General features: G+C 38.7%; 1 protein-coding gene across 3 annotated transcripts in view; it reads left to right on the forward strand.

Moving 5' to 3' along the window:
* Positions 1-12,730, forward strand: part of LDB2 (LIM domain binding 2) — a gene marked incomplete at both ends in the record, with an annotated part of 217,268 nt that overhangs the window by 173,305 nt on the left and 31,233 nt on the right. The window lies entirely within an intron of this gene.

Raw genomic sequence — 12,730 nt, forward strand, 5'->3', positions numbered from 1 at the left:
CTGGTGTAGGCTTACAATGGATACACTGAAACAGAGTGTAGAGTTCATATTTCAAGGTTAAAATTCAGACTTTTTTGTTATTTCTAGGCATGCCATTAGTAGATAAAATGAGGCAAATTAATCAATACACCAAACTAACTTGGCCAAGAACATCTGATTTTATTCCTTTTAGTTGTTTGAGTAGTTAATCAAGATGCTTTTTTGAAGATAACAAGAACACGAGAAAATGCAGTTATTTGCAGTCTAACATAGAGCTGTATCTGACAGTCTCTATTTTAGCTGCACTTCATTCAGGTCTATGAACCTTGTAACACCTTCCCTATGGATGGAGTCCTACCCCGGAGTGTTTTGAACTCCAAGAGGGACCGTATGCAGGACTAAGATGTGTGGTGAGATCTCTTTCACGGTGTCCCTACAGCTTATGGACTGCCTGTAGTTATCCTTTCTCTCCCATTGTGGATTGTTCTTATGTGGTATCAGCATAAAAGTTACTGTGGGAATTATATTCTGAGTTATGCAGAGCATGTCTGCTGTGGTGTAACTGAAAGAAGAATATGACGTAAAACCTCAGAGGAATAATACGTTGCATTAGAATTTTTCCACCTGCAAATACAAGAATAACATGTGTATGTTGTACATATTGTATTGTCACCATTAGTTTAGTCTCTGGCTTGGTATAGAGAGTGACTGTTGTGCTTTGGCAACATCCCTGTAGCCAGATTGTCATCAACTCATGGTGAGGCATCCTAGAGCACATTCTCCAGAAATCCCCACTGGGGATTCCTCCTCGGTCACACCAAGTTTTTGCTACACCCTCATGGCAAACTGGGCAGCAAGCAGATGGCTTAAGTAGGCTATTGTCCTGTGGCACAAGGCATTGCCCTGTTTTTGAGGTCTTTGATCCCCTTAGCACAATTGGACACACCAGCAAGCGTTTGGGCTGGCCAGGGGGCCATGCTGAATGTGCAGCGCTCGCTCCATCGCCGGCTCCTTCTGAGTCCTTTGTGGCATATTCTGCTGAATGTGACAATGCAAATGAGAAAGGCAGGTCCCTGGTAGGATGTAGCTGGCATCAGGCACCCATGCTGCTCCCCCCATCAGAATTAAAAAAAAATAATAAAAGAGGCAGAAAAAAAATCCACAGAAAAAGAAATCTGGGATTTCAAGTTAAGGAATCAAGATAAGCGCTAGGGAGATGAGCAGTGAAGTGCAAGGGGATGAAAAGATGAAGTCTTACTTTTTTTCTTTTTCCAAACTAGTTTCGTTAGCTTAACAGACGTTAGGTCTTTGGGTGCAAAGCTTCCTCTGGCTCCTGCTGTGGTGATTCCAAAAGGAAATATTTTTTTTTCCCAAGCCAGTCTTTGCGTCTCTCATTCTTGCAGTGAGGAAGTGATCATTCTGCTCTTTTTTCAGATGTTCAGCTCATCATGGGAGCTCATATTAGATGATATATTTCCATTTTGATTTACTTCTTTCCCAATTACTTTCTTCTGTTACTTTTAACATAATAATCTATTCTGAACTCAGGACTGTAAAATCAAACGCTAAAAAGTGTGGTAAATCCACTTGGGTTTAAGGTGTCTTGTAGAGGTTTTTGGTGGTGGTTTTGGTGGTGGTGGTGTTTGGAGTTTTTTTGTTGTTTGTTTTAAGTCAGCATTTTATGGTGTTTTATTCAGTCTTTCCTATGTTTAGTAATTAGCACTGTTACATGGTTTTGAATAAGGATTTGAAACTAAGCATAAAAATTATTTTCATTTTTTTTTCTGCTGCACACAGCAAAGGCTTGTGATACTCATAAGCAAAAACTTCACTGATGGGCAGAATTAATCATTTTTATTCTCTAATGTGTACACAGCAGGAAGCTGTGCTGCAGTCTCTTTAAAGGCATAATTTAAACCTGGGTTTCAGATAGTTGTGATACAAAGGTATAGCCTGGATTTTTTACATTCTAGACATCACAGAATGCTAAATCATTGCTAGTTGGAATAATTGCAGTTGCTGGCACATAAACCGGTGTTCCAGAGTGCCACATGCCTGTAGAGCCACAGCTTTGGATGCATGCCCAGGTTTGTCTTCATTCACTCTGAGTAAAGCTGTCCAGAATAGAAGAGCATTGATTTTGTAAATCATATTTAATACAAATTTAAAATATATCTTCTTGGAACCTGGAAACAAAATGTTTTGTCCTGTGTCATTTGCCAAATGCTCTTTCTCCCTGTTTTCTCTGGCTCTGTATAAAACCATAGGCTTCCTTTCTTTCTAGTTACTAGTTTGTTTTGTTCGAGCATAATTGATTACCTCATCAATGGGGTCAGCATACTTTGCTGTAGCTGCTGACTAGAGTTGAATAGACTGTCTCAGAAATAATGAGCAAAACCTTGTAGGTTTTAAATTAATATCAAGCTTTTTAAAATGTAATTTCTCATCAAGCAGTAGATACTATGAACTATCAGATAATAAGGCCAAGACCTATATCCTACTCTCAGTCAGTACGAGTCCAGGAGCAAACAGGAATCCTGTACAGAGCTTGAAGATGGAGACAACACTCAAAACAGCAGTTTCCACCAAGCTACAATAACTTAGTCCCCACACATTACCTTATTTTTTTTCTATGTAATTTTCTAGTTGCTCAGCTATTTTGTTTAGATCTTCACCGTGTAATGGCTTTGAATGTACTCTAAAACAGTATCTTTATACGAGAAGCACTATTCATAATTTGGAACTCAAATGTTTCTTTCTGCCTTCTATAAAACTATTTATTTTCTCAAAGTTTCTGGCATTATTAAAAAGCCAGCCCCTCCTTTCAGTTAGACAGGACTACTTGGCCTGAGCCTTGAAATACGGTTGCGTCTTGCCCAGCTGGTTTGTCTTTGCTTTCTTGCACTGGCTGGCTTGACTCCTTAGAGCTCTTCCCCAGGTGTAGCTACTGCATCCTCCCCATGCTGTGGTCTGCTCCGGTAGCCAGCTTATTGGTGTTAATGGAACTGAATCTGCATCTACCTTTGCAAAGTGAGAGCATGGCAGAGCCCTCCCGCTCTGCGGCAGGAGAGATATCCAGGCAGGGAGCGCACACTTCCCTTTTCCCTTGTATCCTGTATGGCTGTACTAACCAAAGCTTGTCTGAGCTACAAATTATGCAATTTGTTTGATTTCTGTATAAACCAATAATGGAGTGTAATGATTGCAACACAGAGAACAATATTTTCTGAATCCCCACTTTCACTGATTTAGTTCCTCGCTAGACACTTCTAGATTTCTTCTGCTAGGAAGATAACGTGAATTATTTAATGGGACACAATTTTCTAAAGGCAGTACTTACTTTGCAATCAAAAGCATGTGTACCTGTTGTGTATGCAAAATTTTCTTTTGCGCATGCAAAACAGGCACACATGCAACAGTTTCCTTTAATGTGCAAAGAAATTTGCTTTTCTAAATACAGTTTCATGCATGAAAAGGATATGAATTTAAACAGTTTGGGAGCTGGTTTTCTCCTAATATGTACCAATTCATGTCAGCTATATGGTCAATATTTCACAGCTGTTTGTGTGTCTTCACCAAAGGAGAAGGATTACATGCAAGCATGTTAAGGATGCAAAATTAGGTACCCAGGGAAAAGAAATCACAGGATACTCTATTTATAGTTACCCATGCAATATGAATTCCTTTCCCTTTGTGAATTATATTGTGTCATCATCTTCTAACAACATCATCACGCATTGTGTTTCCCCCAGTGTCCCTGGTGCATGCAGTGCATCGGATGACCAGCCCTCACTCAGAAGGGAGCCAGTCTGGTGCTGCTCGATTCCTCGTAAGCTTTTCTGCAGCATCATTCTAGTATCTCAAGTGCAGATGTTAACAGCTGCATAGCGCTGACCAACTGGGCAGCTACTGTCATTCCCAGCGTGCACATGTGGCTTTGGGGAACATGGATGAGCACTGGGACACTCACAGGGGTCAGCCAAGGGGAGGTGGCCAGTCGGATTTTGCAGAACACTTGCAGTTTCATCTCATGAATAACAAAGCTATCAAGGTTGGATTCAGTCTGTTGTATCAGGCTGGCTATATAGTTTAAAAAGGAGCAGATGATGTTCCTGGGGAAGCAATGGTGAAAATGCTTTTTTCCGTGACTTAGTACCACAGTAGAGCTTAAGGGCAGGGGCAGTTTGTTATAGCAGCATTGGGTTACTGTAAGCTCATCCTTTTTTTGTTCTGCAGTTCCTTGATTTGTGCTTCTGCCACGTTGCCATATCTCCATAGATACAAATGGAGTCCCACACACAACAACTTCGTTTCCTTTGTGCTGTGCATTGAATGTGAGGTGCTAGGGAAGCAGAGTATGGGTTCATGTAGCTGTATCCTGACGGATATAAGTAAAAAGTTCTATTAAGATTTCACAAGCACTTGAAGAATGGGGTTTGGATCATTTAATCATTTAAAAATCCTTGGAATGGGAGGTGCTGAAAGCAGACACAACATTTTGTAGATTTTATTCCTATAAATGATGAAAATTTTCAACCTAAACAAATTCAGCTTCGAACACCTCTTATTTAAATGCAGTCAAAATCAGGGGGTTCTCACGGTAGGATTTAGTAGACTATAGCTGGTGACCCGTAATCTGTCTGTGCCAACTATAATTAGTTGACTATGCCAAGATTTACTGGTAATGTAATTTCTTAGCATTTATTTTAGTAATGATCACAGTGGTTTCTGTTCCTCTCTTTTATGCATCTAATGCTTTGTGGACAGTATTATATGTTACTTTCAGAATAATAAGTGAGATGCATTCTTTGCAACAGCTCATACAGTTAAGTGTTGGCTTTTCGTTCTTAACAATGACAAAACGTCACAGACTAGTTACATCAAGAGTTATTCCATCACAAACAGAAGATACAGCACAATTTTTAAAAAAGAAGTGGTCAGGATGGAGTGAGTGGAACAAGGGATCAGGGATGGGAGAGCTGCAGAAGACAAGATAGGTAGAGAATGAAGCACCAGTTTAGAAATGTTTTGATGAGAAGATGGAATCTGAAGGAACAGAGATAGGATACGGGTTGGAAAAATAACATTTATATTGATGATAATAATAACAGTAGTATGCTTTTCGCCCATTGATCTCTGAGCCTTTTATTAAAACAAATGAAGTGTTTTATAGATAGGAAAACTGTGGCACATATCAGAAGAAAAAAAAAGAAAGAAAAAAATGGAGCAAACCAAATAGCATTTAAAAAAAAAAAAAATCAGAAGGCAATTTTAAACCAGACCTTGGAGAGTACAGTTTGCTGGTGCAATAGTGGCCACTTCTGCTTCTCATGGCTCTGAAACGGGCTTCAGTGTTTGTGGATAGCAGGAATTTCAGAAGTCAGTTAAAAATGGGTAACAGCAAAAGAGAGTAAGTGATTAGAGAACAAATTGGGATTTCAGGAGAAGAGGCAAATTTTAATGATATTCTGGATATGGTGATGGCCAGTCTTCACACAAAGGGCGCTACCAGGCTCATGAGTATCAGTTAAGGAGAAAGATATATTGTGTGTGAACACAGGCCAGCTACCATGCCCACTGGACATACCATAAATATGACCTTTGAAATAAAATAAAGGTCTGGACTAATGAGAATGAAAGGATGATAATCAGCAATGTGAGTCCTTGAAGCATCCATGAGTAAGAAATCAGAATGAAGTTAAGTTAGAGCAGTTTAAAAATAAAAAAAAAGTCAGAAGGGTAAAAGAGAGAGAAAGGGAGACAAAGCACTAGCCATATAGAACAAGCTACAAGATTTGAACTAATAGTGTTATTTCAGAAAAGAAGATGAGAAAAAAAAAATTCAAGAACACAGCCACAGGCTCTGTTTTTAGTAGACCAAATTAAAGCTTGGACTAGTATGCAGTGCAGTCATAAATAATAATAACTATTAATTAAGTTTAGGAATGAGAGCTGCAGAGGTACAATTTGTATGAAGACCTGAAAATGCCAAATTCAGCTTCTTGTTCAAAGCAATGAAAACAGCAAAAATTTTAATTAGTTGTTTAATATTGAATATCCATGGGTGTTTGGTGTAAATTGTTATGCATGGAGCGGTGGGTGCTCAGAGGAGGTCAAGAAATAGGCTTTAATGTAAAGCTGGTGGTACAAATCTTTGTTCTTGGAAGCAGTTATTTTAGAACTTGAAGTATTCCTTGTGGAAAGCTTATGGTAGCCTTTTGGTCTGCTCTTAATTTGGAAAGTGAATCCTATACCCCCCCCCCCCCCCCCCCTTGTGTTTTTAATCTTGAGAAAGATTATTTCATGAGTCTGTTTATTGTGATATCACAAGCAACTAGGTCATATAATCTTTTAAAATCATTTTCTATATGTAGTTAACTGTACTGGTTAGCCTTCCCCTTCCTCTGACACTTTTTATAGGTAAAATGACATTTCTGCTTAACTGTCTCTGCTAGAGAGATCTTTGACGCATCTCAAGATTGAATTTGTCTTTTCCATGTCTAGATCTGTTGGAGGCTTGCTTTGAGCTCTGGAGTTTGATCCTATTTCCAGGATGTTCCTGAAAAGCTCTTATCTTGTGTGATGCCCCGATCCCTGTCCATATGAAGGATGCCTCCCCACTTTGTCATTCAGTCTGTCCATACACTCCCGCTTTTTCTGCTGTAATCTCACCATTTTATTTTCACAACAGAAACCCTAAAAACCAAAACCTGACTCTAAACAGTAAAATAGAACAAGCATTTCAAAAGCAAGTAATAGTTCTGGGCTTCTCTGGGTTTTAGAGGCACAAAGCTAGATTTCTCTTCCAGTCACCTCCCTTGTACTGGTGTCAGAGCTGGGTCAGGAGACTGATCTGATTAAAAACACAAATCTAGTCCTTTCCACCCAAATGATGACCATCCTTAATACCTCCCTGAGTGCTACTTGTGCTGGGCAGGGAAGAGAGCAGCAGTGTGGATTCATGTCAGCTGGCGTCTGTCTTGAAGTTGGACCTCATCTCCAAATTTGCCAGCGCTGAAAGGAGAACATGAGAAAATGCAGGGGAGTCCTATAGATCCTAAGCTGTAAATTTCTCTTTCTTACTTCTGGCTCTGAGAACATTATAGCAGTTTTGTCTGACCTATTATGGCCTCACACTGCTATAAATTTATTCACTTCAGCAGAATGAGTACTGAATTTCAATGGTACAATTTAGAGCAGACTCTTTCTCATACCAGATTACCATAATTTACAAAACTTGAATTGAAAACAAAATAAGCAGAAAGAGAAAAGGTTGATTTATTTGGCTGGTTCTGAGTGAAAAAAATCGATCTATATATATGGACATATGGATATAAATGGAATGCACATTTTTGTAGGTACCCTATGAACCATACTGTTTCGTAATTTACCAATTAATTGCAAATATTCTCCGTTTGTACTGACATATTAGAAAACTTTGGTAAACTATTGCACTGCTGTATGTACACATACATGAGTATCAGTGTCTATCTGGTGATCACTGCTGTGCAAATCTGTGCATTACTTTTGATTTGTAAGCATACCTTCCATTCATGTTAAAGGAAATATCATCAGGTGTATCAAATTAATACACAGAAGCCCATGATTTTGTGTTTCCCTTACCTAAGGCAGACCCATGGGATGTAACATGGAGAATCTCCAGGCAGTGCCGATGAGCAGAGATGCTGAACCAGACCTGTACTGATGCACCCGTTAGGCTTGTGAGCAGAGTGGAGGCAGAAGACATTTTCAAAATGCTAACACAGGTTTCCGTCTAAATTGTGTCACTTCTGGTAGTGGTGTTCTGCACAGCTAGAAAACAGTGCTATATTGAATATTCCTCCCTACCACAAATTGCTTTCTCAATCCAGTGCCCTGTTACCTTTTCCAGTTGGTATTGCTGCCTCACCGTTACTTCCTAAGAAAAGGCAGTTTGTTAATCAAAGATACAGTTCAACACTCATTAAAGGCAATGGATATATCTCCTTTGATCCAAATGTCATCTCATTGTTTTCCGTTTATTCAGAAGTCTTTTATAGCCATGAAATCCAACTTATTGAAATTAATTTCTTCATTCCATTGGGCAATTTTAGCCATGAAAATGCCATGCTTCATGAACAACAACAACTACAACAAATGGTTATTTTTATTGCAAGTTTTTTTGTTGATTTGTTTTGAGGTTTTGTGACAAAAGAATATTAACTTGATTTAGCCACAGATTATAGTTCTTAGGTGAGTCTAAAGGAACAAATATCAACTTGAGGATCTGATTTGAAGAAAGGGTTTAGGAATAGAATGAATGAATGCAAAAGAGTATGGCTTTCATAGCAAGACAGAGAATTTTCTCATTTTATTAATCATTCAGGCAAAACTTAGAGCTCATTTAATTAAAGGACTGTGCACCATTTCTACCCAAGATAAGATGATTTTGCTAAAGTAAGTATGAAAGTATGAAGCAAATGAAGAAAAGCCCACAGCCCTATTCCCTAGCCTAGATTTCACAGCATCTCATTGATAAAGCAGGACTGGACCCAACCATGCTGGATCAAAACCTCCAAGGAAAACAAAAGCACTCTCTAAACGAGTGATATTGGTGATTAGGCAGAGATCGCAGCGCTCTCCAGAGCAGACCTTGTCTCACTCTGGTGCTTCGCTGCACCAGCTTCATCAGGAGTATTCCCACTCTGTACACCACAGTGTAATGTATATCCCAGGTCTACAAGTTCCAATCAAAGTAATGAAATATAAAATGGAATAATCTTCTGATAGTGATATGCAAAGGAAGGAAGTAAATTTCAATCTTCTAAACACTACACCGGACCTTTCCACTAATTATCTTTTGACAAGATGTATTAGAGCTACAGTGTCATTTGAAATATTATAATCTATTTTAATAGCAACTCTCTGTCTTTTATAACTCTCCCAATATCGTGATGGTATTCCAGTGTATCCTTGGATGCCTTACTGATTTTCTTTCCCATTGTGTGAGATGAAATGTTCAGGCACACAAAAGAGATAATATCATATATTCTATTGCTAAGTGCCCTTGAACAATGCAATTTTAAAAATGAATTAATTTTATGAAAATAATTGCAATAAGAAACAGAACATGAAATACAGCTTGCTCATTATGATAGCTGACATTGTAAGGAGAATGAAAAATGATTCAGAACAGAACATATATTCTTGGAGTCTTTCAACGTTATCACCAAAATCGTATTCGTTACACTTTTTGTTTCTTTTGTGCACCTTCTTGGTGGATAATTGTATCTTGAAGACCATCTATTCTCTTTATTTCTCAGCTTCTTTGAATTCTTTCTAGTTTAGTATAGGTTGGTTCCTGTAGTCTTATTTTAATATTTAAATTCCTACTCTGGACCACTTTGCTACAAAAAGTAAACTTACTGTTATTATAATAGATGTTAAGGAAGAATTCTGCTTTCAGCTGCACAAGTATATAAACTGGAATAACATCTGAGAAAGCAGCAGCTTTTCTCCAGAGTGACATAACTGGGTGCAAAGCTGCTCCTGTGCTATTTATCTATTTCATTACCTTTAGAAATACAAGGTATGAACTCTAACAGATTAATTAATGAACATCACAGCAGCAAAGGACAGGTGGACATTGTTGTATTCTGACCTCCAAGGCTTGTTCCCAAGCCCTCTGCCAATCGACCTGGTTCTGCTGAGACCAAGGGAGCAGCCGTGCACCACTCAAGACTCTGCCTCCTTTCTAGACCAAAAAAAAGCAGGGATTAGAAATACATGAAGCAAGAGGAAAAGCAGCAGAAACTAAATCTACCGACATAAGCCAAAGTACTGTAGCCCCCAGGGGGCGTGAGAAGGATGCTCCCTATGAAGATGCTCTTACTTCTCTGCTTATGGTGTCTGCTCATGTTTCTTGAACCAAATTCTGCTAAAGACCATTTTCGTGAAGAGAATACAAAACCACAGAAATCATAGGAAGGGTCAAAATATAAAACAAAATCCTTTTTTTACCACTGATTGGTTTGGAGTGATATTTTAGGCTTTTTTCTCTCCATTTCCTTTTTGTAAAATTAAAGAAGAAGGCAGCTTTTTTAAACACCTGCTATGAAGGCAGTTATTGGTCCTTGATAATGCCTTTTTTTAAATGGAAGTTGTGGCTGATTAGTACTTCTCAAGATGGATGTATCATGCCAGCTTTTAGCCCTAATTTATATTCCCACACAAACCTAAAGGGAGCTTACATTTTTAACTTCCAGTGTTTGATTTTATTGTTCAAAGTTTTGTTCTTTTATAGTTTCTTTCCGGACAAGAATCACATTAGAAAGAACTTCAGAGGATATCAACTGCAAGAGGGTTGTTGATTTAAATGGAATTATACTGAGCTATTGAAAAACAAACAAACAAACAAACAAACAAACAAAAATCCCAGGCCAAAACAGAGCTTGCTTTAACAAAGCTTTTAAAAGGTGAGCTGGTTAAATTTTGCTCACACTCATTGATTTTAGGCCCATAAACATATGCTTTCCCAGGCAATTAATACAGTTCATCTTTGCTCAGCTTCCTACTAGTAAGGATGGAATCAAATTCTGAGGCTAGTTATGGATCCAGTCCAAAGAGCTATTCATCTACGTGTAATCATGGAAGCTGATGTATATAAAAGTGAAAACAACCATTTGTCCTCACAATCTGGCCTAAAGATGATCTATACCTTGGGAATAAGGTTATATGGACAGTTTTTCTTCTCATTAGCTACTTTATTCGTATCTGCAGGGGCTGTCAGGAACATGCATTTAATAACACTTAACCCTCTGTGTTTTAATAAATAAGGCTGTTTGAATCTATAGAATATCATAGAAATTATGATTGTGCAGAAAATGCCTTTGGTGATGAACAATTCAACCTCCCACTTGGGAGCACTCAAAAAAAATTAAACAAAACCCAGAAGGGATTAATCTATAATGACTTTTTTAGGTTTTTTGCTTATCATGTAGGTATTTTTATATTAATATAAATTCTGTGGTTTCCCCAGTTTTAGTTGGAAAAAAACCCCACATATTAGTTGACCATTTTAGACAATGTGTTACTGAGGCAATGGGAAAGTCCAGGGAGTGCATCTGCGGTTGGTTATCGGTGTTAAACACCTTGAATGAATTGCGTAGCATCAGGCAAAACAGATGACTTCAGCCATCCAAAAAATACAAGTAAATGCACTGCCTGCAGGCTCTTGCAGTTATTATAAAATAGAAATAATTATGAAGAGGGGAAGAAAGTTCATCCACGTACATTTGCTAAAGTATATGTCCATGACATCATTGATAACATCCCTGAAAGTTCTAGCATAGTAAAGCCATTTCCTATAATGAATTTTGTTATGCCTTCTCGTATTTTCTGTGGACTCTGAAAATCTAGCTCTACCTGCACTCCCATCATCATAGTATCTGATCTTTTTGCAATTTTTATTTTTTTATTCTAGCAATATTGTTATAAAAGCCATTTACCCATTTCATAAGTGAGGAGCTTTAGGATGCTCAGGACATAAAGAAACAGGCAGACTTAGGGTCTTCATTACAGCCTTCAGTTAGAGTCTTGTCTTTGACCAGAGTTCATTGCTTGCGACACTACAGGCATTGGTGCCATGCTGCTTTTGACCAGCCATTCTTTTTTTTATTTTTACAGCACAGCATTGGAGGTGCTAAGTGCTGCCTCGCTTTATCTGGTATTCCAGAACCTTTGCCCAGAAGTTTCTACATATGGGTCAGTGTCCTCCTTAACCTGACAGAGTTCAAAGCCTCATGTGCTGATGCACCATAAATGGGCTAAAAAACCAGTGCGTGCTGTGGACAGCCAACTGAAGCTGGGCTGAGATGCAACCACGAGGGCACGGCTCCTTGGGTCAGAAGGGAGAGTACAAAAAGGAGCCAGATTGTTTCACCTGATAGGGAGCATGGCTGACTAAGAATGAGGACTTCTGTAATTCAGTCTTTGCTCTCATGACTCTTTTTTTTTTTTTTAATTGAAGAGCCACTGAACAGTGGGTTAGAGGGAAGGTGCTGGTGGTTTCTCTTCTACATACTCAATTTGTACTTCTATATACTTAAGCCATCCGGGTCTGTCTGTTCAAGACCCTCAGGTTATGTCCATCCTAGTATATTAAGCATCATCTAACGATGTTCTTAGGTACCTGAATGCAATGTCTATGGTCTTTTAAAGCTCTTCCTGGCCTGCTCTGCTGACTCTCAAATAATTCCTGGGTACGGTTCAGAATTTGGCATGATATAGAGTCCATTGCTGGAAGACAACTCGTGTGTGGTCTCCTGTATTGGTGCATGAGAATGCATAACATTATGAAGGTGAGACATTCCCTGCCAGTTGGCCTCACTGCTGGTGAATAGTGCTGGCACAGTTAGTTTGTTAGGATTGCATAGGCACACTGTTTTGTGAATTCTGAATTGTTTGGGCATGTGCCAGGCACACCTCAACCAAGGCAGGTAAAACAGATGCCTCAGCAAGACTTCTGATGGCTCATACTCTTGGAGTTGAACGCTTGAGTGTAGGTGCTTTTGGATCCTTTTTTTTTTTTTCTGAGGTTGTGTTTAGTGTTATGATCATGGTCACAGACCAAGTATGAGCTTGAAGATCAGCTCTCCTAATTTTTTGCCTGGTATCACTACCACTGTTTCATTCTTTTTTTTCTATATTAACAGAAACACATGCTTGTGTGTACCTGTTCTTTCTGTCACAGGAAAATGTTACTATTGTTCTG

The sequence above is a fragment of the Nesoenas mayeri genome (assembly GCF_963082525.1).
Source record: "Nesoenas mayeri genome assembly, chromosome: 4".
Classification (NCBI taxonomy): Eukaryota; Metazoa; Chordata; class Aves; order Columbiformes; family Columbidae; genus Nesoenas; species Nesoenas mayeri.